This window comes from Pinus tabuliformis, chromosome 3_1 (assembly GCF_031772625.1).
Source record: "Pinus tabuliformis cultivar Carrire ecotype Pingquan chromosome 3_1, CPIR1, whole genome shotgun sequence".
Taxonomy (NCBI): Eukaryota; Viridiplantae; Streptophyta; class Pinopsida; order Pinales; family Pinaceae; genus Pinus; species Pinus tabuliformis.
The window spans coordinates 774644629-774650628 of NC_142301.1; positions in this window are offsets into that span (position 1 = coordinate 774644629).

Below are 6000 nucleotides of genomic sequence, written 5' to 3' on the forward strand. Positions count from 1 at the left end.
TGGCCACATCTTCCAGACAGGGCTCCTCCGCACAACAACAACAGATGGACAAGGTCTAGAGGAGTACATGGACATTTTCTCCTCACCTACAGGGGTGCCTCTACACTGTAAGGTCAAGAACCCCATAGATCTAACCCCAAGTGCGCTGCTACCCAATGGACCAATATATCAGTGCTTTATTCTGGAGAATGATGAGATCAAGAGGAAGATCCATGAGTTGTTGTAGAAAGGGCACATCAAGCCAAGCTCATCACCCTATGGGAGCCCGATTGTATTTACGGGGGATTCACTAAGTGAGCCTCTGACATATCACATGAGTTGGTGGCATATTAAAAAAATACCCTTAATTTGACTACATATTGGAAAATCTCTCTAAAAATCACATTATTTAACCCCCTACCAATATGAACCCAATATAGCTTTCCAATTTAAAAAACTACTACTTTCACTAGATATTGTAGGTATCCATTTTTTCATTAACATTTTTTATACCAATTTTAACTTTTTCATTAACTCTAAACTCCATTTTTTTTATTTTCCAATATAAAAACCCTTTACCCCCTATATATCCCCCAATATATTATGTCAATTTTTCCTTAATATATATCCCCCAATATGAATCCACGTGGTATGATAGTGCTCCCCCAGTGAAGCCCCCATGATTGTATTGGTACAAAAGAAAGATGGGACCTAAAGACTCTGTATTGACTATCGGGCACTGAACAAGATCATTATACGAAATAGTTACCCAATCCCATGGATTGATGACCTTCTGGACTAGCTCAAGGGGGCCAAATATTTCAGTAAGATTGATTTAAAGTTCGGTTATCACCAGGTGCCTATCGAACCCTCTGATGTGTGGAAGACTTCCTTCAAATCCAAGGAGGGCCTTTTTGAATAGTCGAGCATGCCTTTTGGGTTGGCGAATGCCCCCAAAACTTTCTTAAGATTAATGGACAACATCTTGTGACCCTTCACCAATACATTCATGGTGGTGTATTTAGATGACATCTTGATCTTCAGCCATATTTGGTAAGAGCACCTCCACCATATTCGACAAGTCCTCCAAACCTTGCGTCAACAAAAGTTGTGTGCCAATTTGGAGAAATGCACTTTTGGCATGACCCAGGTTCAATGTTTGGGGTACATTGTTGATGAGAAGGGTGTGCATGTGGAACCAGATAAGATAAAAGTCATTCAATATTAGCCAACCCTAACCACTATAACAGAGCTCCGAATATTTTTGGGTCTTGCCAATTTCTTCTGTAGGTTTATGTTGGGATTCTCTCATATCACTTGGCCTTTAAGTCAAGTCACCAAGGGCGGAGAAAAAGTAAAGTTATTTTTATTCGAAATCCAACAGAAGGCATTTACCGACTTAAAGCATCACCTCGGCTCTGCACTAGTGTTCACATTACCAGATTTGCAGTAACCATTTGAGATTGAAACAGATGCCTCAAACTATGTTATTGGTGAAGTTCTTACTCAACAGGGTCATTTAGTGGCTTACCACAGTGAGACACTTTCATACATAGTCCAGAAGTATCCCACCTATGAAAAATAAATGTAGTCCATTGTGTAGTCATGCCATCAATGGAAGAACTACATTCTAGGGAAGGAAACGAATATCGACACAGACCGTCGACCCCTACAGTTCATACAAACATAAGGGAGGTTGCAAAATGATCACCGTCATAAATAGTCCACATATCTGCAACAGTTCCATCCGAACATTAAGTAAGAGAAGGGAACAAATAATAATGTTGTAGACTACCTTAGTCGATCACCAGTCATAGTGCTAATCATTATTCTTGACTCTTATTGGAACGAGACTTTGGGGTGGCCACATTTTTACGAGAGAAATCTAGAATTAGACTGCACATACCAGACACTCCTAGAAGGTAAGAAAGTTCTAAATTTTCACCTCCAGGATTCACATAGCACATTTGTGTTTCTTCAAGCGAGCGTGCCAAGATGATTTAGGAGGCGCACTACAATCGATTCACTGAACATTTCGGAGTAGAGAAAACAGTGGAATTATTGCATAAATATTTTTATTGGTTGAACCTTCTTCAGGATGTTGGCAAGTACATTCGATCTTGCACTTCTTGTGCCATTACCAAACCAACCATCAAGAAGAAATGCCTATATACTACTTTTCCTACTCCCAATTGACCTTGGGAATCCATCTCCATGGATTACATGTTGGGCATTCCTTCTACTAAGCACGACAACGACTGTGTTTTTGTGGTTGTCGATAGATTCTCTAAGATATCCATTATGGTGGCATGCAAGATGAGTACATAGCAGAGGCCATGTTGAAATAATGAATTGCTGGGGGGGGGGTGCATCAGTAATTCTAAAACTCTTTTCCTTTTTTATTATTCTTATTGTCCCTTCTTATATTATTTTACTTGTGAGAGAATTCATTCACAAAAGCAGTAAATCAACAATTTCAAACACACATGTTCTTACAACAATCACATGAGTAGCACACACACATTTGACACATTGTTTTTCACAAGGAAACCTAGAGGGAAAAATCCACCAAATTTGTTGTTTTTTTATGATGTAAATTAAGCACCCACTTAATTACAATTTTTTGTTTGTGAGAACCTACTCATAGGAGGCACCGACCCCCTTTGGTAAGAAAGCACCAACTTTCCAAGAGGCACCAACCTCTTCAGTGTGTAGGCACCAACCTGCTCTTGCCATTGTTCTACTATTTCATACAATTTTCAAACTAAAAATAGAGGTATACAATATTACAAGTAAAATACACAAATGGTTGTTTACATATTCAAATTCTACACTATGTCTTCTTTGCTCTCATGCATCAGATCTTTACTTGCTACTCATAGCAACACCTCCTCTACGCTCTACCTCCTCTGTTAAGGGCTCTTTGTTGTCTGCTCTTCAATACTACCCTCACTATTCTCCACACAACACTCTTGCTACACTTGTTGTTGTATCACTCAGTATACTCCTTGGTGCTTCGACTTCACTGTCACTTCGCATACCACTCTTTTCGCAATGCTGCAATAATCTGCTCAACTCCCCCCATGCTCTACTCAATTGCAGGTGATGGTTTTGTTTCACTAAGGCACTCTGTGCAAGGAAGTCTTTACTGTTTGTACTTTATCTACCCAAATGTACTTCGGCATGGCCACCTTTGCTACAATTGTGTCTTCTAGTAGTTTCTTGTCATAGTACCAAATCAGAGATGGACCTTTCAACTCTCTATCGTCTCACTACATATAGTTCCATGTTGAGAAATTAAATCTCAGGCGACTTGCACACTCCTCCGAGAGACCCATTCTCATTTATCGTGCCATAGAACTTGAAAGTTCATAGAGGTGACAACTATGATTCTCATTTATCACAACCATTTGTGCATGTGAAGCAACCGATTTCTTCCTTCATTCACCCAAATTTTTCTCTGCAAAAAATACCATCCTCAATTCCTTATTACAGAGTCTTCTGCATGTTTAGCCCATTTCAATGATCAACTCCCCTGAGCTTGCTTTCAATTCCATAGCTTTTTACCCATACACCATTTAACTCGATGTACTACTTCATTGGGAAATGCCATATCGTAAATTTACAAAGTCATAACGTTACAATGATGTATTCCCTGATATCCTTGGCTCCCTTTGCCTTCAACTCCTATGGCAGTCGCTTTCTCATAGGACCAAGAGATGTGACTAAGGCTTATCATTGTATCAGAGCTCCTTAGTATTGTAACTTTAACATTTGAAATGTTACTATATTCTCAGTCTCGATATCCTCAACTCCTTTGATGCTTAGCTCCTTGAGCATTTCCCTTCTCATATGGCCGGACCTATGAAGGATGGCTTAGCGCTTGGGTGCTAAGTCCTTTAGGCTCCTACTAAGGGCCAAACTTCCTTTGATAACTACTTTGTGACCTTAGTTCTTCAAACTCTCATGACCAAGTGTCAACCCAATATCGGAAGTACTATCAACACTATTAGATACGGTAACTTCTAAAGGTTCCTCTCTTAAGAAGTTTTGATACACCGATACCCAATATTCCGATGTCTTGATGTTTTGATTCCCCAATATGCTAATCTCCAAGGTTTCGATTTCTGATATGCCCATCTCCTGATGCACTAATATCCGAGGTTCTGATATTCAATATGTCGATGTCCCGATGTGTTGATCTCTGGGGTTTCGATATTCGATATGCTGCCTGCTCCAATATCTCATCCTTCTTAAGGCTTCAAATCCCTGGACTTCGGCAAGCCATATATTTTGATCCAAGAGTCCATTTTTAGAATTTTACATATCTTTGGAAAACTCTTCCAGAGAAAATTTCATTGGATAGGGTCCAATGCAGGCTTTAAGTCCATTTTATACCTATGAGATGGCTGAAAACTCTCTACCACACTTTTCTCCTTGACTCTTCTTCTTGTGCTTGGAATGTTGAACTCCCAACCACCATAGTCATATTTTTATGGCTTCTCCAATAAGCTTGCTACTGTGATGATTCTCTACATAAATCCTATAGCTACCATGGAATTCCTCCTGAACACCCAATCATCATGTTGACCCTTGTTGACATCAATTCCAACACTAACACAACCACCCATACACCACCAATTGTGACTTGGCACATAGAGAGTTCCCCTCGGAATTAAGATGCAAACACATCACGATTTTAAGGTGTTTCACCCAGCTCGTATGCATTTCCCACTCAGCATGGAGGAGATGACCTCTGGCGAGAATATAGATGTTTCAATTTCACTGAATCAGTATTCACTGGAATCACTGCAGCTATGGCAATAAAGAAGAGCATGACCTGACGGGCGAACATAATCTTGATATAACCAATAGTTAGGTCGGTTCTCCGATCCACCTTGAAGTAACATCTCCAAGTAACATCTCCAAGTAACATCTCGAGGCCAGTAGTGCCGATCTGGAATAGTTGAGTAAGGCGGATCATGCTTATGCGCTGTGGGCACAGAGAGGAATAGGTCGTGCCTACCATCCATCGCTATAGTATTATGTGTGACCGAGCAGATAACCACCTCTTTCCTCGGATGTAGAACTCAGTTAATAGTCTTGTGTACCACTGCTATATCTATATAGTGTAGTGCAGCGCCGATCCACTTCCTTTGGCATTGATGGCAACACCATAAGCTCCCCCTCAAACTAGGCATGGTCTACTCCAATGTCAATCTTATCCCCATTTGACATCAGTGGCAAAAAATACTTCTTGAATAACCCCCTAAACCATTGCAACCTACTCTCCCATGAGTTCCACATGTTGAGTAGCTGCCACAACCTTTGAAAATGAAGTCATTTGGAGGGAGGAGTCACAACTCCTATCTATTGCATGAGATATTCAAATGGTTCTCTTGTCTGTGGCTTAGTAAATATATCTGCCAATTTCTCTTTAGTGGCCACATACTCAAGTATGACAATAGTAGTTGCAACCCGTTCCCTTAAGAAATGGAACTTGATAGTAATATGCTTAGTCTTTTTAATGCATGACTGGATTTTTAGAGATGTTGATGACACTTGCACTTGTGTTTTCACACGTTATTGGAATGGGAGTATTGATTTCTACTTGAATACCTATGAAATTTTTCTTCATCCATAGAATCTGCGTACAATAGGTAGCAACAAAAATATACTCTACCTGAGTTGTCAACAAAGAAATGGAGACTTGTTTCTTGCTGACCCACGACACCAAGCATTTTTCCAGGAAGAAAGATGCACTAGAAGTAATCTTCCTTTCTCCAAGGCTTCCAACCCAATCTGCATCTGTGTAGGCAGTCAACTTGAATTCTTCACTCCTAGCATACCACAGACCATACTCTCTTGTTCCTTGAAGATATTTGAAAATCCTCTTGACAACAACAACAAGACTCTCACATCAAAACAGATGAAATATTGCCACAACCCCACTACTTGCATGATATGTGGCCTTGAAGTTGTGATATATAATAATATTCCTATCATTGATCTATATTCAAT